General features: G+C 40.5%; 1 long non-coding RNA gene across 2 annotated transcripts in view; it reads left to right on the forward strand.

The window, feature by feature from the left end:
- The window catches only part of LOC118913601 (uncharacterized), a 189,854-nt gene that overhangs the window by 26,190 nt on the left and 139,367 nt on the right, over positions 1 to 24,297 (forward strand). The window contains exon 1 of one of the 2 annotated variants that reach the window (XR_005025272.2): positions 7,069 to 7,641. The exons of the other annotated variant lie outside the window; for it this stretch is intronic. This is a non-coding gene — a long non-coding RNA (uncharacterized LOC118913601). Of the gene's footprint in view, positions 1 to 7,068; positions 7,642 to 24,297 lie in introns of those variants that run through there. 2 annotated transcript variants of the gene reach the window in all.

Raw genomic sequence — 24,297 nt, forward strand, 5'->3', positions numbered from 1 at the left:
AGCAGGTCCTAGGATTCCTGATTTCCAGTTCTTGTCCACAAATCTATATTGCAGAGCTGGCCAGTGCGAGCTTGTTGGGTGCTCCTGATGCTAAACTACAGGGATCTGAGACGAAGGACCAGTTTGGATGGTGGTGGAGGCACACCTGGTCCTGCTACTCTCCTGTTTGGGAATTGCTTACTACCCCTTGCCTTTCAACCTCTCTTCTTTAAAATACCAAAGACAAATGTCCCTAGTTTTCCTCCAAGACCTGAATCAATTCTCTGCCCTTGCTTCTTAATTGACCTTATTCCTTAGGAATCTTTCTTTGCCGTATTTCCTTCCCTGCCATGGTTTAAAAGCATATTCAAGTCCCTCCTGTATTGAGAAAAGAAATCTCTATCCTGCATCCTTCACTATCCCTTTATTCTTTCACAGCTTAGCTTCTTGCAGGAGTTGTCCACACTTACATTTTTTGCATTTTAAGATATTGGTATATATTTGACAAATATAACATGTATGTTTAAAGTGTACAACATGTTGGTTTGATACATTTCTATATTGCAACACGATTGCCATTGTAGCTTAGCCTCTACACTTATTTTTTCCACTTTTTCACCACTAATTCATGTGGAGCCCATAGCAATCTTTGCCTTGACCATTTCATTTAGCTATTTTGTCAAAAGTCACCATAATCTCCTAATTATCAAGTTGAGTAGATTCTGTTTTGGTGCATCCTATTTGACCTCTTTATGGCATTTACCAATTTATCACTCATTTTTTTGGGGGAAGATAAATGGTATAACTTTTAAGGTAACATTTAGCTTCTTATTCTACATTAACCTTTATTCATTAGCATCAATATTAATTGAACTTAAATACTAAACATTAATCTTTAAAAAATAATTAATAGACCATTTTTTAGAGAAGATTTGGGTTCACAGAAAAATGGAGTGGAATGTACAGAGAATTCTCATATAGGTCTCCTTCCCCTCTCACATATTTTACATCTTGCATTAGTATGGTACATTGGTTGCAATTGACTAGCCAATATTGGCACGTCATTTTCAACTAAAGTCCATAGTTTAGATTTAGGGTTTATTCTTTCTGTTGTAGTTATATGGATTTTGATAAATGCATAATGTCATGTATCTACCATTACAGTATCATACATAACAGTTTCACTGACCTAAAAATCTCCTGTGTTCCAACTATGAATCCCTCCATCCTTCCCTGTGAGATTTTGGCAAACAGTAATCTTTTTACTACCTCCGTAGTTTTGCATATAGTTAGAATCATACAGTTTGTAGCCTTTTCAGATTGGTTTTTTTCACTTAGCAATATGCATTTAAGTTTCCTCCATGTCTTTTTGTGGCTTGCTATTTCATTTATTTTTTATCACTGAGTGATAGTTCATGGCATGGACATACCACAGTTGGTTTTCCATTTACCTATTGAAGGTTATTGTGGTTGCTTCCAAGTTGTAGCATTTATGAATAAAACATCTGTGTGCAGGTTTCTGTGTAGATGTACATTTTCAACTCATTTGGGTAATTATCCTTCCTTGACTGTCATGGCACACCCTCCTCCTTTGGTTCTTCTACTCTTTGATTATCTGTTCATGTTTTCCTTTGCTGATGCCTATTCTTATGATTCTGATGCCAGACTCTTAAATGCTGCTGTTGTTTCCCAGCTTCTGTGTTTAGCTCTTTTGTATTTTCAGTATTTCACACATTCTCCCTGGATGGTCTCATTCACTCTCAGGACTTCAGTGATCACCTCTTTGATGTGTCCTTAGCCAGTATGTCCATTGTAGAGCTTTCCCTTGAACCACAGACCCATGTATATGCCTCACCTCTTGGATGTCTCCTATACAGGCTTGTGGATGATACCCCAAAGAGCAAGGACATCCAGTTTTGGGGAGCATTTCTCAGATGGAAGTAAAAGTGTTTCTGGCTTACATATATGAGTGGTGAGAGTTTTCTACTATATTTCCTATAATATGGGGTTTCTTAACCTTTGACATTTGGATCAGATACTTTTTTGTTGTAAGGGACTGTCTATATACTAGGTTGTTTAACAGCATATCTGGTCTCTACCCACTAGATGCCATGTGAGTAAAATTGTAACATTCCCAGAGTATCTTGCCTGGCTTTAGTGCACTTGCATATCCTCAGGGGTGGAGAGAAGTTCATCTCCATGTCAATGGGTAATTACCTGGGCAACGGAAGGCGTGTCTGAACCTGAGAGTTTAAAGGGAGGGGCTGGCTTGCTTGCTTCTTACTGAGCAGGGGAGAGAGACGGCCCTGGACCGCAGTTTGTAAGCAATAAACGGGTTTTAAACTTTATTTCTCCCTTTGACTGATTTCGGTTTTTAGAGGTATTTTGCCCTGGGATTTCCACTCCCCGGACTTACCTGCCAGTAGTACCTCCCCCTTTCTCCCAGGTTGTGACAACCAAAAATGTCTCCAGATATTGCCAAATGTCCCCTGGTGGTGGGAGTAGGGGAAATAATAAAATGCTTTCTCAGTATAAATGATCGACAACCAGAGGAGATAAAGGAGACCTAGGCCAGTGGCTCTGAAGCTTTGTGGTTCCTAGAGTCATCTGATGGGATAAAGGCTATGATAGTCCCATTAATTCCATCTTTTCTTACCACTATAAACATGGGGATAATAACCTTTCTCCCCACTAATCTGGAAGTAGTGGAAAGAAAAGATTTACATGTCTGAGAGACTGTTGTGGATAAATTATTAAAATATTGCCCAAATTAAGTAGAAACATGAGTGTGTTATGAACTTGAATGTACAGGAGACCAGCTGAAACTCTTCTGCAGAACACTGGAATCCTCAGGCCACAGCTCAGTGTCACTGACCAGCCACCCTGTATTACTCAAGAATGATGGTGGGTTGAATCCTCAAGATATATGTATTGTACATAGAACAGAGATGTCAAATCTGTATTAATGTCCTTTGGAAGATGCATTAGAAAGGAAAAGAGATTCTTCATCAAGAAGACAATTATTATTACCTAGTAATACTCTTTTGTATCACCGTTCCAGTTCAATGAAGTCATTCAGGGGTTATTTGTTGAATAAAATGGGAACTCCATTCTATCATATGAATGTACAACTATAGAAAAGTTTCCCAGGCCAAGAAATTAGCCTCTGTTTCAAGTAATACTTGTTAGGGTATATGGAAAGTTAATTTGATGGCACCAAAGGAGAGTATTCTTACCATTTTACATCTGACAGAAAAAGGATGGTATGTGAGCCTTTGTGTCTCACAAAGGGCATGTGAGGAGACACGTGGAATTCTAGCAGCACATTCTTGATGGGGCTGATAAAGACAACTCCTTGATGATGTTTGACACACTTTGGGATAAATGGAAAGACTGAAGATAAATGTGAGTGAAAGGAAGTGATTCTAAAATAATAATTATAAAATGAATGCATGAATTATCAGTCTTTGAGTTACTGATCATTGATTTCCTAGTAAGATCTTTATTAAGGGATAAACTTGTTGCTGAATATTATAGCATTGGGAAAATATATAGCTACTGATGAGAGCATGTGAAGATTTGCTTTGTGTGAATGTGTGTGTGTTACATGGAGATATTGTCACTTTCTTTAGCAAGGCGACTGTTTCTTGTTGTTGAGTCAAGAATATAATGGAAACTTGAGAATTTCTCTTTTTCCAGAGAGACTTTTATTTTGTCCTTTCTGATTCTTATATTCATACTTTTGGACCACCCACAGGGTAATCCAAGAGAACCAGAGAGAACTTTCATAGATTGGAAAGCCAGAATGAATTTGTGTACATTTCAATTTAAGAGATCCTTTACAGGGGAATTAACACTGTGAGGTTGGAAGGAGTTATTTCATTCACAAAGCATTTGCAAGATCTATTATGTGTGAGATTGATCACATGTAAATACTTGGTAGAAGTCAAGCAAATTTATTCCCTCAAAATGGATGGACCTGGTGGTGGGAACCAGCTCAGTGAGAAGAGGCTGTGTTTCTTTTCTCAGCATCAGCAACAGAGCTGCTTATTCTCTGAGTCTGGAAGGGATCCAGTGGGATTTAGTTTTATGAGGTTTAATGTAAAGGTGTTGTATTTCATGAGATGAAATCATAACACAGTGGGTTGCAAGAATTTTGAGAGATTATTTTTTCAGAGTGTTGGCAAGCATCATCCTCTTGAGAATTTTGTGTCTTAAAGAGAAATATGGATCTTCTTTCATAGGATTGAAATGATAACTAATCTTTAATCCTTTTTAGATGGCCAGGGTTTGACTGGTTAGGCTTATTTAGAATGCACATAGCAGGTCTGACCTCTCCAGTTAGCCTTTGTTGAATCCATGACTTCCAATGCATCCTAATACTTCAGGGTACATGGGAAGTGCATTTTTGGGGGCTCCCACTCCTAACCCATGATTAAGGATTTATTTATTTATTTATAGATCATATTTCACCTATAGGCTTCAAACAGTTTGATTTTCCATGAGTTCTGACAATCCGAATGAACATTTGGCCAAGACGAGAGAATGCTATCAAGCTGTATCTCCGGTTACTTTCCTCTCTTGCTCTTAATGTTTTTGGCTGAGAAAAGTTCTCTGTCTCTGTTTAGAGAAAGCTGAGCTATTCCCTTGACTTAGGTTTGACCTTTTTTACTTTGTTCTGGAACACATATGACTGTCCTTAGGCTAAACATCTCTACTTCTGTGACCATTTCATCTCCAATTTCCCTGCAATGCAACATCTTGGACCAGGTTTCTTGTGAATGGCAGGAGAGAAACGGGACACTATTGGGGGGAATCTTGTGCCTCTTGTGATTTTCTGATGTTGATGTGTGTGGAAGGTAGTTTTCATTCTCTGTAGCTGAGAGCCTTATTGAAACGTGGTTCAGGCCAGAATCTTTTGTAAGTGCAATTCATTCGGCATGGGAGTTTAACAAAACTAATGTATGCCCCATTGTATGTAGGTATTTTCCCAGGGAGATTTTTTCCTCTCTCATTTCAGAAATAATAGATACAATCTTAAGATGTTAAAAACGTTCTGCAACGGCTGACATATCATCTGTAATGATAAAAAGATGTGCACATCAGCCAGATGTGTTTGAATCAAATCGTGTGCATGATGTATCTCATGTGGAGCCTCTAGTGAATTCTCATGGTACCACTGATGAAATTAGGGTTGTGGAGGAAGGGATGGGGGGAAGTTATGAGTTATTACCATTAAGGAACAAATGTTACATTCCTTATCTTTCTTAAATGCTTTCCTGAACATGCATGTCAGAGCGGGCTGTCATCCAGAGAGAGTCCAGCATTAGGATGCTGCGAGGAGTCAAGCGGAGGAGGTTAAACAGCTGGGGCATAATCAACGTGAGGAGCAATCTCCTTTGCAGCTTAGACTCTTCACCTATCACCTTGTTTCCCAGACCTGCCTGCTCACCTGGGGAGTGTGCTAACAATGGAGATGCCTGCAGATTTATCTAATCAGAGTTTTCAGTGGAGGGGCTGGGAAATGGAATGTCTAACAAGCAGACCAGCTGATTGCTATGATCAGGCAAGTCCGAGAATCACTTTCCTCATGTAATCAAGGACGGGCATTTAGAAAGGGGTGGGTTTTGTGAGTGGGTGTTTTGGAAGGTGGGGGAGTGGTGTGGATGATGAGTAACAGAGTCAAAGGGATGATGCTGCCTCCATGTTGGCTGAGGTGTTGGAAGAGCACTGTCTCCTGTTTCTCAGTGTTTTCTCTGTTAATGCCCCACCCTGTGTATTTTTCTCAAGGTTGGTTCAAGAAAGACCTTTGTTTTTCCTAAGAGACCGGTCTGTTTTCCTTTATAAGGTGAGAATTTTTCCACTTACTGAACCCCCTCTTTGCCTCCATTTCCAGGAACGTTATTCTGGTTTTATGCTTCATCACTGTTGCTCCATCTTCTGTATGGTCGACCTGTTAGGTTTCGTCTTTCTACCACCGTTTTTTAAGTCCCTGTTTTGATGAATTTTATGACGTTGGTTTTATAAGTACTTCCAATTTCATTTTTTCCTGAAAGATGGCAGAGTATGAGTACATTAAGTTGAACTCTTAATAGCTGATGGAGGGAAAATGAGACAATGATTTAAATGGTGACTAACTGAAATCACTTTCATTTCGACACTGAATGCAGTTGTGGGCACACCACTCCAATGTGCATTTTGTCTTTGTTGAGGGTTAGACTAATCCAATGACTATTGGATTAGAGCCAAAGAGAGAGAGAACTAAAGAGGCCTAGGCTGGTTATGAATATTTGGGAAGGTGCATATTCTGACGTTAACTGATGTAATTTGCTTATGCAAATAATAGTTCTGTGAAGGTAGGGTGATATTTTTCTCATTCATGCTTCACAAGTATAGGCTTGATTAGAGATGTGGGAGGTGGCACTTCTTTTGATTTCCAATTCAAACAAAAATACATCAAGGTAGTGCATGAAAACAAGAAGCATAAAGAAGACAGAAGGAGTTACCGTGAAAAGTGAGCCCCCCATCTCATCCCTTCCAGCAGCAGTCCTGTGAGGCAGTCACCCTGGACTGTTTTCAGTTCTCTGTTCTGTAGGTGGCCACTTTGATAATCCCGTTGTCTTTGAATTGGTCTTCTTTTGCTCTGAGTTCTTTTGAAGTTTCACGATTCTCTGTCTAGGAAGATCCTTTTACATTTTCTGTGCTACATACTCCATGGGCCCTTGCAATGAGAAGACTCCCTTTCTTCAGGTCGAGGAAAATTTATTAGTTCTAATAATTTCCTACACTCCATTTTCTCTATTTTAGGAAACCCTATTGGGCCATTCCTCTTAGTGCCTTAGTTTTTTTTTTTTCTGCTGTTTACTGAAGATTTTGTTCTTCCCTGAAGGTCTCATTGTCTGACCAGTTGTTCGGTGAGCGGGGTAACTGGTACAGCTGTCCTCTGACAGACGTCCTCCAATTTCTTCAGCTCCATTTCTCAGGCCTGTCCTCTGGTCACCGTCACGTCATCGTTATGTTCTGGGGAGCTCCGTCCCCACCTCCTTGCAGCCTTCTCCTGCATGGGTTTGGGGCTGCAGCTGTCCCTGCTCTACGGCTTCCATTAGATCGCTGCCCTTAATTTTCTCTTTCAAAATGTGTTCATAGATCCATTTCTATATGGATCCCTTTACTTTCACTAGGGCCTTGGTGTTTTAGTCAGACTAGTTTAGACTATGCCGGAATAACAAACATAGTTGAAGTCTCAGTGGCTCAATATAATAAAGGTGTATTTCTGCCTCACACAGAGTCCAATCTGATGTTCCTGTTTGGGTATCTCTTCTGACTGGTTCTCCTGCAAGTTGTGAGTCCTTCACGTCCACCCAAGCAGGTCAGGGAAAGAAGGAGAGAGGAGGTTTTACAGAGAGCCTTTGAGATGTGAGAAGCTGAGAAGTTAAGTTCGGTCGTGTACCCAGAAAGCAGAGGATAACTGGGTGTGGGTGGTCCAGAACACTTTCTACCACATTTCATCAGCAGGAAAGGAGGATGTGTGCATGCATGCTGCACGTGCATGTGCACAGTTTACTATCTTGAGCTAGAATTACTTCTTATACCTTAATTGATTTTTTTCTTCCTAGTGGGAATCAGAAGGATATCATCAAGAAGCAGCCAATGATAAACCTGGTAAGTAGACTTTTCCATACTTTTTTGGATTTCTAGGTTTATTAGGCTGCAAATATGTATAGCTTACAAATAATTTCCTTTAAGGTATGCTTAAAAAATATAAACATGGTACATTTTCAACATGGAAAATTTGAAAATATTAAATAAAAAGAAATAATCACCATTAGCTTCATCTCTTAGCAAAAGCAGAGCTACTATTTTGGTATATTTCCTTTTTGATCCCTAATATATATTCATATATTTTGTGTGTGTGTGTGTATACATATATATATATATATAAAATGTATATATAGTCATAATATATAGTGCATACATAATATATAGTTCATACATAATGTGTATATATACATACATTACAAACTTTTTATTCTACTTTACTATTCTATCATGTAGATATATCATATTCTGCTAAAGCATTCCCTTATTATTACATCTTTAGATTGTTCTATCCTTTTGTTTTTATAAGCATTGCTGCTATTAACTTTTTAAAACCCTTTTTCAAATGCATTTAGAATTTTTCCTTTGAAATGAAATTACTGATCAAGGAGTATGAACTTTTTAAGGCTGCTAGTCATGTTTTACCAAATTGTTTTCCAAAAGGATCTTTCAAATTTCTCTTCTACAATACTGGGTGTTATTGCTTTTTTTCTTTCTAGTTTTGTACACGAGAAATGTTAATTTCATTGAAGTCTTAACTATGTGAGAGGAAGGTTTCCGTCTTTTTGTAACCAATTACATTTCCACTTTTAGTATTGTTTGTTTAGGTAACCTTTACATTTTTTTCTATTGGAAATCAACTATTTTGTAAATGAAGCTCTTCCTATGTTAAACCTAGTACTCCTTAACCAATTAATTTCATCATATGCTAGAGGCTTGTATAAAAACACAGTAACTTGGTTTCTTTACCAAGAATTGATGGGTACTTATGTTCTCTCTTTTGCTGTTTTTACAGTAACGTAGGAATGAGCTATGAATTCACTTTAGGGAATTTATAGTTTCTCTTTTCTTTTTTAAGAGGTTATGGACAAGAGCTATATCTTACAAAGTCTGTTTAATGATTTTGCTTAAAGCTAGAAGAGTGAGTGTGGAGTATAGTTTATTGGGAGGAAAATAAGCAAAGTCTTTCCATTGAGAAACAGTGAGAGGTGAGGGGAAGTAGAGCAGTTGGCAGAGAATAAAAAGGGAATCTTGTCAAATATTCAAAAGTTAAATGAATAACCCCAGGGGTGGGGAGTGGGGAGTGGGGGGCAGAGGCTGTGTTGGATCTTGAGATTGGGAAGACAGTGAGAAAGGAATGACAACGAGAGTTCATTGCAGAGAGAGCCTGGCAGATGTCTGCCACAGTGAGAGCTTCAGCTAAAGCCAAACAAGGGACTTAATGATAGTTAAAATCATTAAGGAAAAGTGCAACCTTGTCAGTCTTTTACACTTCTGTCTTCACATGTTAAGGACCTGTCCGACCTGTTCCTGAGAATGCACTTTGGTAGGAGGAGGAAACAAACTTCAAACCCTGGGGCTCTGGTGACCAGGAGATGACACTGAGGAGAAAGGCAGATAAAGGGAGAGGTGGGAGACAGAAGGCTGGTTTCCCCACTTGCTTAGGGGGTGATGCACTCAGGACGTTGCACAGGGGGCACCAGGGAAGGGAAAAAAGCAAAGGGCATGTTATATGGAGGCTGATACCTGAGGAGGTGCCGGTGAACATGCCAGGACTCTGAGAACACTGGGGTCCCTGGGGCAGATGGGAGGCAGGTGTGTGTGCGAAAACCACGGCAGGCAGAGCGGGCTTCCTGAGCTGCTTCTTTGGCCACAGCATTTCATCAGCATCTGTGGCTGTGCTGTGTTTTGGAGGTGAAAGCTCCGGGGATGTATCAACAGTGTGATTCAGGATGGCCTCTGCTCCAAATTCTTTGTGTCAAAACTTGCCAACTCTGCAAAAAATCCCAAACAAAAGATACAGTTGATTTACTGTGTCTTGGTTCAGAGTAGAAGTTTATATAATATATTGGTCATTGGTACAGAAAGAGCCAAAAATATGATAGCAGGGATTAAATATCAAGCAGATGTATCTTGTGTGTCCATTTCTGAACATTGCAAAATAGCACACTATCTTTGGTTTGGAAGTACATGAATTTATTTGGAATTTAATTTGAGGGGTGAACTCTCTTCTGGAGGATTCCATTAAAAATTGATAATTCACTTTAATAATTAGACCCTATGCAGGGTAAATCTTATTTTTTTTACTTTAATATGGGAAAGCATAGTAATTTTTCAACTAATTTCCTGATTTCTAGTTTCTTAGTTGTCTTAGAGCAATCAGAACCATTGCTGCCTAGAACAGGCTTGGCAAACAAAAGTGAATCACTAGATTTCAAATAAGTGAAAGAATCGATATTAAATTCTGCCTTGTGGGATTGCTTCCTTATTCTTTCGAAGCTCTGGTAAATCTTTATGATTTCTTTTTTACGTACTAAATTGTGGGTCTACTCTGGAAAGTATCTTATCATGAAGCAGATGTAATGCTGGCTAATTTATATTACAAACTGTTAGGACCCACTGCTTTTCAACAATTGCTACTCATATCAATAATTTGTATTCTATAACCTAAGAATACACATAAACAGATGCTATCCTATTGTTTTACTTTCAGCTTCTGCCCCAAAGCTGAGAACAGAGGTAAGGACATCCTGCTTTGCAAAGAGGGGCCTAGAGGCATTCCTGCTAGACTTAGTAAGAGGATAGCAGAGCTAGTCATGAACCATCAACTCTGTCATTCTACTTCAGCCTGTCCAAGATAAGGGTAGACCTTTGAAAGATGGGCTCCAGAGAGCCATCAAGGTAAAGAATAAGAAGTTAAAGGTAAAGGATTGTATCAGCCTAGGAGGTGGTGGCTGTGTGTGTGTGCGTGTGCCTATGCATATGTGTACATGTTTGAGGGGAGGGGTGGACACTAGCACTTCAAGAGAACTGCTCAGAGATTGCACATACTCTTAAAAGGAGTGTCTGTCATTTTACTTCCTACCTAGTTGTTTGCTGGGCCACAGAAATTCATGGGCCCACCTCCCTGGAGCTGACCTCCAGGAGAGATGTCTTAGAAGCTGCCTGGTGAGGGGAAGGGATGGAGGCAGCAGGGCCTGAGCTCTCACTGGCAACAGTATGAATTTCCCAGGGGCCAAGTGCACATTGAACCCAGGCTTAAGCAATTGTTATGGGACCTTCCTAAGAGGCTGAGCTTCAGGCATGAAGCTCAGAAGCCCCTTAGAGAGTTTAAATCTCATCCACAACTGATATTCAGATCTATCCTGACATGATTGACTATACTAACTTATCCCTACCCCATGGAAACCCGGTGCTGGGAAGATTGGGAGCAGGGTCCCTAGAAGGAAATCACAAGGAGTGAACAAGGAGTTTGGAAGGGTGGATTAGACCAAGCCAAAGACCTGATGTCAGGGGGCCCAGGGGACCAAGGACCTCTGTAGCCCTACCTCCCACACTGAAGGGCTCTGTGAGAGAGTGTTGCACATGAGAAAGAAGCAAAATAATCATGTCCCTGCCCTGCAGCTGTGAGTGTCCTCCACTCTCCTAAACAGGGAGGACATTAAAACAGATGTGTCGTGTCTCAGCTGAACAGGGGTAGGAGTGCAGTTGTAAGGTGCAGAGCATGCCGGTCCCCCAAGGTAGACAGGACAGAGAGGGCTGAAGCCTGGGGCCCACTGCGGTCAAGGGCAGATCAGCACAGGGTGTGGTATCAGAACCATGGCATTGGAAGCCAGGAGCCCAGATCTGTGGGATCTGGCAGTTGGAGCACAGGGCCAGGGTGGCTAAAGACCACGGCTCAGCTTGGGATGTACAGAAGATCATTCATCTGCCCTTCTAGAGTTTCTCTCAAGTGTAAGTACAGGGAGCTTGGAAGTAACTACGTCAGCCACCCTAGCCAAATGCTCAGCCATTTGTCCTGACGTATAGTATTCAAGTATTCTTCTAGGGCTTGCAAACTGGATAGGGCCTTGGGGATCCCTGGGTAACACAACAAATTCAAGTGTGACTCACCCCCAAGGAGTATATTTCTCTAGAATGCCCCCGTGATACTCATTAGCTAGCGCTGTAGAATATTGATAAGAATGGATGTCTGGTGACTTTTAGTATGTAGTAGGCTTCTAAAAATTTTTTCCCAGACTATTATGTCAGACTAAAATCTCTCAAATACATGAATAATTTAATAGGGAGCAAGTCTCTGGTTGAGTAGGAAGGGAAAAAGAAGTCTTCCCCAGATGCTCTGAGGTGTTGCTGCCTTTCTGGAGGAAAGTGCACCAATGAAATACATTGTGGAAGACTTGAAATGGTACCGCAGCCAGTTTTATTGGAAAAAAGTAGCACTTGTGCATAGCAGAGACATGTCCTTTCCATCCAGTAGATGTCCTAGATGGCTCTGGGGTCAGTGTGCAGCCTTTGGTATACACACTCATATATTGTAACCCAAAGAGAAACACGCTGTGATCTCTTCATCCAGGGGAATTTCAGTGGCAGAATGCTCCATGACCCTCTAACCCCCTGATCTCTTTTCTCTGTGTGTACTCTTTCCTCTTGTTTTGTTTTGTTGAGGGATTTTCTTTTGTTTTCTAATTCTGCTTCATTTGACCGGCTCTCTGCGGGTCTTTGGCACCTGGGAAGGTCTGAATGTGGCCTTTGTGTTTGCTGAACTGCACTGCGAGCAGCCAGGCAGAGATGAGCACTGAGCTTTTCGATGCTTCATAACTGCAAATTGCTCAGCCATTTGTCCTTTAATCCTCAGAAGCCTTTTGTGCTGGAGGCAGTGTCCCATTATCAGCCCCATTCATTTTCCAGTTGAGAAGGTGGACGATATGTGACTTGCTCAAGGACACAGGTTGAGTTGAGAATCTGCCTGCTTGGTTCCCAGGAAACTTGGCAGTGAAGATAACTGTGAGGCTGAACTGGGAAAAGTGGGCGACACTGGGGCAGGCTGAGGTTTGCGACCTTCTGAAGAAATCCTGACATCCTACATGGAAGGTGTGAAAAGACTTTCTGGTTTAAGATCTTAAGGAGGAGGAATTGTGCTGCCAGGAAGAACTTATAAACTCAGGTGACTTCTGCATGGTAGCATGAATAGGGAGATCATTTTGAGGCTGGTGTTGTCTGGATTCCTCGATTGTTTCAGGTGGTCTACTAGTCAGTGAGTCCATATAAGAAGAGTCTCCTTTTAGTAGCATGTGGATTGAACTTGCAAATGTTTCCTCCCCTCCTTTCTGCTATTTTAACCCCACCTTTAGGAGGTACCCTTGTTTTCTACTTCACTAAGAAAACCTAGATCCACATGCTTTTAGGCTGTCTCATTCCTCTGCCTCTGTGGAGCTGTCCTTTCAGGAGTCCCCTCTTCCTTCCCCTCTGACTGTAAGAACACTATGATCTGGCCATTCCTGGGGCAATACCTCACCCTCTCCCTTGACTGCAACTGACCGACCTTCTTCATGACCTCTCACTCTCTCTCCCCAGTACTACTTTCTGGCATTTGAAGTCTACCTCTGGGCCCTAGCCCTTTGCATGTGCACTGTGCTGCTTTACCGACTTCAGTGGATCCAAACACTCTTGCCAGTTATCTGAGTATTTTCCTTTTCCCCCACTTGCAAACTCCTCAAATCAGTGGGCTCATCATCTCCACTTTCTTGCCTTCCACATTCAACTCTCTGCCTCCTCACTTTACCCCACGTGCTATGGATGCTGATTCACTCTAGTATTTTTTCCATCACCAATGATCTATAATTGGCCATACTTAGGATATTTTCTGGCTTCATTTGTAATTTTTTTCTCCCTGTAACATTTGCATTACAGATTATCCCATCATCTTGGAATCCACTTATCTCATTAGTCCCATGACACAGCCTGTCCTTGTCCCTTTCTGCATTTGCCTGCCCTCTGTCTCCTTCACTAGCCCTTTCAGGCTTCAGGGTGCTCCAAAGGTGCTCTCTGCCTTAAGCCCCTCATAGAACTCACCAGCTTCTCCAGTGATCTGCAATTGTGACAGTATGACAAAATAATCATGCCACAAGAGCCCCTGTCCCTGCAGCTGTGAGTGTCCTCCACTCTCCTGAACAGGGAGGACATTAAAACAGATGTGTCGTGTCTCAGCTGAACAGGGGTAGGAGTGCAGTTGTAAGGTGCAGAGCATGCCAATCCCCCAAGGCAGACAGGACAGAGAGGGCTGAAGCCTGGGGTCTGCTGTGGTCAAGGGCAGATCAGCACAGGGTGTGGTATCAGAACCATGGCATTGGAAGCCAGGAGCCCAGATCTGTGGGATCTGGCAGTTGGAGCACAGGGCCAGGGTGGCTAAAGACCATGGCTCAGCTCAGAATGTACAGAAGATCACTCATCTGCCCTTCTAGAACTTCTCTCAAGTGTAAGAACAGGGAGCTCTACTTTTACCTTGAAATTCTCTGTTGTTTTAGTTCATAATTTCAGATTTGTCACTAGATGTTTCCAAACCAATGGTATGAAGGCAACTGAAACAACATTTATGTAAACTGGAATTCATCGCCTGCCCTCTAAAACTTGCCTCTTCCTCCTGACTTTCCATTTTTGTTGCTTATATCACCAAGTGCTAAATCTTATGGCTATCTTTGATCCCTTTCTCTCCTTGTCTCCTATCACCCAGTTAAGTCCCATCACTTCCTCCAACACAGTGTGCTTGGAATCTGTCCTGTGCCCTCTTGTGCCAGGGCTCTGGTTCAGCACCCTTGACCTTTGCCTCCCTCATCTCCAGCACTTCCTGCAGCCTCACTTGCCTCTCAGTCTCCAAGCTCTCCTCTACAATCCGTGCCTCACTTTCTGTAGATGAATTTTCCTAAATTTCCAATTGTAGAGTCACAGTCAGACCAGTTTACTTCCTTAAATTGCTACACCAATGCTCCTTAATTGCTTCTGAAATCAGCTCCAGTCTTAACTGCTTGGGTTCCCTTTGCCTATGGGCCCTGACCCTCATTTCCAGCCTACTCTCCCTTCTAACTTTTCACAAAACTCTGCTCCATTCAAATTTAAAACCTCTGAAAAGTGTCCTGTTCCTTTTAGCATTCACCTGCGTTTGCAGCATCTCCTTCTCAATGCTTAGGTTGCATCCTAGACCCATGAAATCATCATCTGTGGGGCTGTGACCCAGTTATTAGAATTTTTTAAAGCTCACCAAGTGATCTCTGTATGCAGCCAAGGATTTATGTTTACTGATAGGTGGTGACATTTTTGTAGACTATTTTAGTGGCACTGCATTATTTTCTCTGCCAAACTGTGAGTCCTTGAGGGATTCTTTGTTTCTGTGGCCTCCATGATGTCCAGCATGGTCTCTGACACTCAGCGGTCCTCCGGAGGAAAGAAAAAGTTTTAAATGGATTTAAGGATGGAAAACAAAGAGTAATATTTTAGGGAGGAATACAAATCGGCTCTGTAGGTATCCCATGGTGGAAAATGGTGACTTGAGAGTTTCTTGTATATAAAATGACCCAGTCCAAGTGTTTTATATAACCCATTTGTATTCAAGCAGTTTACATGCCAATTAAGTATTTATTATAGTTGTCCAGTGAAGCTATATGTTGCCCATATTATAATAACAATTAATAAAGTGCTGTATGCACTGCAAATACCTATAATGAGTATTCATTCTACCTCATGGATTGTTACCACAATTAAACGAGTAAAGTTTCTGGGGGAAAAATCTTTAAAAAGCATAGTGAAATATTTTTAGTAAAGCAGCATTTTTGAAAGAACTGAAGCAGGGAGAGCTCACATTTGATTCACTGTCCTTTTTGTGAACACCATTGACTATTATAAGTCAAATGAAAACTAGTTGGCATATCTGCTTCTTTTCCACACACTATGTGTTTCTGGTCACAGCACATGGATGTTGCAGTGCATATTCTAGTCTGTGAGGATGAGAGTAAATTTAGATATATTTGTGCTTGGATTGTTGCCATACTCAGGGTGAGGTGGTCCCTTACAGAAAAAAATAGAAAGCAGAGAAGGAAGATGGCTGAGCTGATTATTTTCTCTAGTTTATAAAAGCATAGGTGGGAGAGGCACTCAAGATGGTGGCTTGAGTAGGGCGGTGGAAATCTCCTCCCAAAACCATATATATTTTGAAAATACAGCAAATACAACTATTCCTAAAAGAGAGACCAGAAGGTACAGTACAACAGCCAGGCTACATTTACATCTGCAAGAACTCAGCATCCCATGAAAAGGGTAAGATACAAAGCTGTGACCCGGTGGGACCCGAGCACTCCCCCCACCCAGCTCACCAGCTGGAGGAAAAGAACCAGAGTGGGGAGGGAGTGGAATCACAGGACTGCTTAATAACCATCCCTAGTAATCTGCACCAGGAGCACAGACACTCATTGCATCATGTACTAGATATTAGAGAAACGGAAAAGTAAAATCTAAGACCGGAGACTGTGAGCGGGTCCCCACAGCCAGCTCCCCTGGGACAAAAGAAAAGCAGGCACTTTAAAAGTCTTAAAGGGACAAGGGCTTAACAGGTGGACAAAATCATCCTGGTACACTCAGCCCAGCAGGCTTAAGGAACTTCAGGTGCCTTAACCCCCTGGGTGGCAATGCAGCTCCAAAGCCCCTCACAGCAATAAGCAGCCTGCTGTTCATTCCTCTCAGCTGACACTGCAAGCAAAACAGCTGACCCGCCATTGCTGCCGACCAGCCGGGGAGCAGCCCCACCCACAGCAACCACACAGTCTTCTCCCTGCACACAGCTAACCGGGCTAGACCCCGAGGCTTCCCCCTGTGTACAGCTGCCTGACACAGACAGAGGAAGCCAGTGCAAAGTCCAGAAGGCACAAAGAGGTGCTGTTCTCACAGGAGAACACATGCTGTGTGCCTGTGACCCCTGGCAGCGCCCTAGGCCATCCTGAGGGCTGCCCCGCCCATGACAGCTCAGGAATTGACCCAGAGACTGCTCCCTGTGTGCCGGTAATTGACACAGGCAATGGAGAAGGGCAAGGCAACCAGCAAGGCAGGAAGGGACTTTGTTCTCTCAGCTGACATAAGTGCCACTTGCTGGCAATCACTTCTATCACCATGAAAAGGTAGAAGCACTTGGTCCAGTCCAAAATCACTCAAACAATGCCATAAGAGGGCCTGGCGAGATAGATATAACCAATCTTTCTGAAAAAGAATTCAAAATAAAAGTCATAACCATGCTGATGGAGCTGCAGAGAAATATGCAAGAGCTAAGGGATGAAGTCCAGAGGGAGGTAACAGAAATGAAACAATCAATAGAAGGACTTAAGACAAGACTGGATGATGGGCAAGAGACTGTTAATAGAATAGAAATTAGAGAACAGGAATACAGGGAAGCTGTGGCAGAGGGAGAGAAAAAAATAGGAATGAAAGAATATTAAGAGAACTGTGTGACCAATCCAAATGGAAAAATATTCACATAATAGGGATACCAGAAGAAGAAGAGACAGAAAAAGGGATAGAAAGTGTCTTTGAAGAAATAATTGCTGAAAACTTTCCCAAGCTGGAGAAGGAAATGGTCTCTCAGACCATGGAAGCCAACAGTTCTCCCAACACAAGGGACCCAAGGAGGGCAACACCAAGACATAATAATTAAAAGAGCAAAGATGAAAGAGAAGGACAGGGTATTAAAGGCAGCCAGAGAGAGAAAAAAGGTCACCTACAAAGGAAAACCCATCAGGCTATCATCAGACTTCTCAACAGAAACCTTACAGGCCAGAAGAGAATGGCATGATATATTTAATGAAATGAAACATAGGGGCCTTGAACCAAGAATACTGTATCCAGCAAAATTATCACTTAAATATGAAGGAGGGATTAAACAATTTCCAGATAAGCTAAAGTTGAGGGAATTTGCCCCCCACAAACCACCTCTCCAGGGTATTTTAAAGGGACTGCTCTAGATGGAAGTACTCCTAAAGCTAAATAGATATTACCAGAGAAAATAAAATCACAGCAAAGAAAGCAGATCAACCAAATACTAACTAAAGGCAAAAAATAAAATCAGCTATCCACAAAAGCAGTCAAGGGAAACACAAAAGAGTACAGAATAAAACACCTAACATATAAAGAGTGGAGGAGAAAGAATATGAAGGGAGAGAAATAAAAAAATCATCAGACTGTGTTTATAATAGTGTATTAAGTGAGTTAAAGGTAGATGGTTAGATAGTAAATAAGCTACCCTTGAACCTTTGGTAACCATGATCCCAAGCCTGCAATGGCAATAAGTACATATCTATCGATAATCATGTCCCTAAATGTAAATGGACTGAATGCACCAATCAAAAGATACAGAGTAATAGAATGGGTAAAAAAGCAATACTCATCTGTATGCTGCTTACAAGAGACTCACCTCAAACCCAAAGACATGCACAGACTAAAAGTGAGGGGATGGAAAAAGATATTTCATGCAAACAATAGGGAGAAAAAAGCAGGTGTTGCAGTATTTGTATCAGACAAAATGACTTCAAACCAAAGAAAGTCACAAGAGATAAAGAAGGACATTGCATAATGATAAAGGGGTCAGTCCAGCAAGAGGATATAACCATTATAAATGTCTATGCACCCAACACAAGAGCACTGACATGTGTGAAACAAATACTAACAGAATTAAAGGGGAAAATAGAATGCAATGCAATCATTTTAGGAGACTTCAGCACACCACTCACAGAAAATTAGTAAAGAGACGGAGGCACTGAACAACGTATTAGAACAGATGAACCGAACGGACGTCTACAGAACACTTCATCCAAAAGCAACAGGATGCACATTCTCCTCAAGTGCACATGGAACATTCTCTAGAATAGATCACATACTAGGCCACAAAGAGAGCCTCTGTAAATTCAAAAAGATTGAAATTCTACCAACCAACATATCAGACCACAAAAGTATAAAATTATAAATAAATTGTATGAAAAAAAAACAATCTCACAAACACATGGAGCCTGAACAACATGCTCCTAAATAATCAATGGATCAATAACCAAATTAAAACAGAGATCAAACAATATATGGAGACAAATGACAACAACAGCACAATGCTCCAACTTCTGTGGGACACAGCCAAGGCAGTTCTAAGAAGAAAGTATATAGCAATCAAGGCCTATTTAAAGAAGGAAGAACAATCTCAAATGAATAGTCTAAAGTAACAATTATTGAAACTGGAAAAAGAAGAACAAATGAGGCCCAAAGTCAGTACAAGGAGGGACATAATAAAGATCAGAGAAGAAATTAATAAAATTGAGAAGAATAAAACAATAGAAAAAAATCAATGAAACCAACAGCTGGTTCTTTGATAAAACAAACAAAATAGATAAACCTCCAGCCATACTTATTAAGAGAAAAAAGGGATCTACACACAAAAACAGAATCAGAAATGAGAAAGGAAAAATCACGAAGGACACCACAGAAATACAAATAATTATTAGAGAATACTATGAAAATCTATATGCTAACAAGCTGGATAACCTAGAAGAAATGGACAACTTTCTAGAAAAATACAACCTTCCAAGACTGACCCAGGAAGAAACAGAAAATCTAAACAGACCAATTACCAGCAATGAACTTGAATCAGTAATCAAAAAACTACCCTAGAACAAAACTACCCAAGAACAAAACCCCTGGTCCAGATGGATTCACTGTTGAATTTTATCAGACATTTAGAGAAGACATAATACCCATTCTCCTTAAAGTTTTCCAAAAAATAGAACAGGAGAGAACATTTCCAAACTCATTCTATGAAGCCAACAGCACCCTAATACCAAAACCAGGCAAAGACCCTACCAAAAAAGAAAACTACAGACCAATATCCCTGATGAACGTAGATGCAAAAATACTCAACAAAATATTAGCAAACTGAATTCAAAATACATCAAGAGCATCATACACCATGATCAAGTGGAATTTATTTCAGGGATTCAAGGATGGTACAACATTCAAAAATCCATCAACTTCATCTACCACATCAACAAAAAGAAGGACAAAAATCACATGATCATCTCCATAGATGCTGAAAAAGCATTTGACAAAATTCAACATCCATTCATGATAAAAACTCTCAACAAAATGTGTATAGAGGGCAAGTACCTCAACATAATAAAGGCCACATACGACAAACCCACAGCCAACATCATACTTAACAGAAAGAAGCTGAAAGCTTTTCATCTAGGATTGGAAACAAGACAGGGATGCCCACTCTCCCCACTTTTATTCAACATAGTGCTGGAGGTCCTAGCCATGGCAATCAGACAAAAGAAAGAAAAGAAAGGCATCCAGATCGGTAAGGAAGAAGTCAAATGGTCACTATTTACAGATGACATGATATTGTACATAAAAAATCCAAAAGAATCCACCCCAAAACTACTAGAACTAATATCTGAATTCAGCAAAGTTGCAGGATACAAAATTAATACACAGAAGTCTGTTGCATTCCTATAAACTAACAATGAACTAATAGAAAGAGAAATCAGGAAAACAATTCCATTCACAACTGCATCAAAAAGAATAAAATACCTAGGAATAAACTTAAGCAAGGAAGTGAAAGACCTATACCCTGAAAACTACAAGACACTCTTAAGAGAAATTAAAGAGGACACTAATAAATGGAAATTCATCCCATGCTCTTGGCTAGGAAGAATTAATATTGTCAAAATGGCCATCCTGCCTAAAACAATTTACAGATTCAATGCAATCCCTATCAAAATACCAAGAGCATTCTTCAATGAACTGGAACAAATAGTTCTAAGATTCATATGAAACTACAAAAGATGCCGAATAGCCAAAGCAATCCTGAGAAGGAAGAATAAAGCAGGGGGGATCTCACTTACCAACTTCAAGCTCTACTACAAAGCCACAGTAATCAAGACAATTTGGTAGTGGAACAAGAACAGACCCACAGACCAGTGGGATAGAATAGAGAGTCCAGATTTTAACCCAAGCATATATGGTCAATTAATATATGATAAAGGAGCCATGGATATACAATGGGGAAATGACAGCCTCTTCAACAGCTGGTGTTGGCAAAACTGGACAACTACATGTAAGAGAATGAAACTGGATCACTGTCTAACCCTATACATAAAGGTAAACTCAAAATAGATCAAAGACCTGAATGTAAGTCATGAGACCATAAAACTCTTAGAAAAAAATCATAGGCAAAAATCTCTTGGACATAAACATGAGCAACTTCTTCATGAACATCTCTCTCTGGGCAAGGGAAACAAAAGCAGAAATAAACAAGTGGGACTATATCAAGCTGAAAAGCTAGTGTACAGCAAAGGACAACATCAATAAAACAAAAAGACAGCCTACAGTATGGGAGAATATATTCATAAATGACTTATCTGATAAAGGGTTGACATCCAAAATATATAAAGAGCTCACACACCTCACCAAACAAAAAGCAAATAAGCCAATTAAAAAATAGGCAGAGGAGCTGAACAGACAGTTCTCCAAAGAAGAAATTCAGATGGCCAACAGGCACATGAAAAGATGCTCCACATCGCTAATCATCAGAGAACTGCAAATTAAAGCCACAATGTGATCTCACCTCACACCAGTTAGGACAGCCACCATCCAAAAGACAAACAACAACAAATGTTGGGGAAGATGTGGAGAAAGGGGAACCCTCCTACACTGCTGGTGGGAATGTAAAATTGTTCAACCATTTTCGAAAGCAGTATGGAAGTTCCTCAAAAATCTAAAATTAGAAATACCATTTGACCCAGGAATTCCACTCCTAGGAATTTACTCTAAGAATGCAGGAGCCCAGTTTGAAAAAGACACATGCACCCCTATGTTTATCGCAGCACTATTTACAATAGCCAAGAAATGGAAGCAACCTAAGTGTCCATCAGTAGATGAATGGATAAAGAAGATGTGGTACATATACACAATGGAATATATTCAGCCATAAGAAGTAAACAAATCCTACCATTTGCAACAACATGGATGGAGCTAGAGGGTATTATGCTCAGTGAAATAAGCCAGGTGGTGAAAGACAAGTATCAAATGATTTCACTCATCTGTGAAGTATAAGAACAAAGAATAAACTGAAGGAACAAAACAGCAGCAGACTCATAGAACTCAAGAATGGACTAACAGTTACCAAAGGGAAAGGGACTGGGGAGGATGGGTGGAAAGGGAGGGATAAGGGGGAAAAAGGGGCATTATGATTAGTACCCATGGTGTAGTGGGGGTTGGGGCACGGGGAGGGCTGTGCAACACAGAGAAGACAAGTAGTGATTCTAGAGCATCTTACTATGCTGATGGACAGTGACTATAATGGGGTATGTGGTAGGGACTTAATGGGGGAAGTCTAGTAACCATAATGTTGCTCATGTAATTGTACGTTAATGATACCAAAGTTAAAAAAAAAAAGAAGCATAGGATGTCTCATGGATCATGATTTACTGGCCTTGACTCTGGAACCACACAGATTTGTGTTCAAATTCTTGTTTTGTTTGCTAGCCTGGTTGACTGGACAAAGTGCTTGGCCTCTCTGAGCTTTGGTGTTCTCAGCTATGAACAGGGAGTAACACTCACATCTCATGTTGTTCGGAGGACTGAGCCCCCACAGTATGTGTATAGGGTAACTGACACTTAATAGGGTCTTATGGAAGTTCCTGTTTTCCTTAAGCACTGTGGATATCAGATTCTTTTTTTTTCCCCCCATGACCTTAGTAGACTTCCTCTTACTGTTTTTCAGGGCATGCATTTTATTGGTACGTTTGTAGACAGAAATCTGCAATTCCTTTTTGGATCTGAGAATTTTTCATTCTTTGAATACTATAATGATTTCTTTTTTTTTCCTCTCTGTGAATTCTTTGAATGATTGAATTCCTTTGTAGTGTTTTGTTATAAATCCCGCTAACTATGTATGATTTAAATAAAGCAGCAGAAATGGGATTGTGTAAATGGTTACTCTCATATGGAGAATGTAGAACAGTATAACTTTGTTTCCAGGGAAATCACATTTCCAAATGAAAAAATTTCTAAACTGAGTTCCCTTTACAGAAGTTTCTGGAAACTCAGATCGAGGAGTCTCCCTACTTTTGTAAGAAATGTCTTTGGTGGGCTTCTGTTTAATTTATTGCCCATATGTGGATTGCTTGAACTAATCACCATAGTCTCTTATAAATCATAAACAGGAGTTCCCCCTCACTCCAGTTACAAGCCCTATACTGCCAGTCAAATCTTACCAAAGAGCATTTTAGAAATCCTGAAAAATGTCTGACATTTTGTTAGGCTGGCAGATAGATTTCTCCTGCCCTACCACTTCCACATTCCTTTCCTTATCTATAACAATACAATTTGTGTTGTGCTATTTTGAGTCTTCCCTATTTTTCTTTACCTTTTCTGCAACTTGAAGTTAATTTTTAAGCATGAAACTGGGGACTTTGCTGCTCCCTCATAGGAAGACTTTACAAGGCAGCTGCAACAGAGCTGAAGTGCACACGAAGTTGATGTCAAGGCCTACTTACTTTGAAGTAAAATTAAATTTATGGATTGCAGAGGAAGCCTCATGTTTATGTGCCTCCTCTCTAAAAGCCAAGTAAAATCTAGGAAGAGGGAAAACTATCTGAGTCAGTTTGAGTGGATCCAACTCATTTTATTTTCTAAGACTGGTTTAATTCATTACTTATGGGGTGAAGGCAGAGACTAGTTCATTTGGGATTAAGAATGACAGAGGGCACCTCTAGAACCAGGGTATAATCATATTGCATTTTTTTTTTTGTCCCTTGATCAGATAGCCTGGACCTTTTGAAAACTTATTAATTAAAGAAAGAGATAAAATATTTTCTATCCTCAATTTTAATTCTCTGAATTTTGACTCACTACTTGGCATATCCAATTCCTGGAGAACTCATTAGGTTTTTATAGTTTCTTTTCTAGCTTCCTCCATTACAGAGCTATGCTTCCCCAGTGGACCGCCGCTTCTTTGGGTTTCCAGTCCTTGAAATTTTGCTTCCCAATTCCAGAGTTAAGGAGCCAGCTTGCATTCCTCCCTTGTCCCAAAGTCCTTCTTCTATTTTGAATACCTCAACTTGTCTAAATTTATCAAGTGGGAAAAGGAATGTATCACTTTGGCCTGAAAATTTTTTCTGAGTTCCTAATCCAGTAAAAATAATGTTTGGAAGAAATTGACCAGTCTCAATTCTTAGGCCTGAACAGACCAGATGATCTCACAGAGAATCTTTCTGTGATCATTTCTGTTCACAGAGTGATTGAAACAATTCAGGCTTAGCCACACACCTTGATTATTAGTTGGTTTTACAGAAAGTAGGACTAGCAATCATGCTGAATTGAATTTCCCCAATCTTTACCTATTTCAGATAAAAAAGCACAGAGGATAAGCTCTTAGACAAGGTTTTCCAGCCACTAACCCAGAAGTAATTTTCATCTGAGTATCTGGGAAATCTTGAGGTTTGCTTTAATCCAGATGGGTTTGACCACAGCTCTACTACATAGTCTATGGTTGGGCTCTGTGTCATAGTCATAGAATTTTGGCATTAGGAGGAATCTCAGTGGTATCTAGTTAAATGTTATTCTTCACATTCTACAAATGAGAACATGGAGTTTGGATGGCATATCAGAGAAGGATGAATTTGAGGTATCTTTTGGTTT

The sequence above is a fragment of the Manis pentadactyla genome, chromosome 1, assembly GCF_030020395.1.
Source record: "Manis pentadactyla isolate mManPen7 chromosome 1, mManPen7.hap1, whole genome shotgun sequence".
In the NCBI taxonomy this organism is placed as follows: domain Eukaryota; kingdom Metazoa; phylum Chordata; class Mammalia; order Pholidota; family Manidae; genus Manis; species Manis pentadactyla.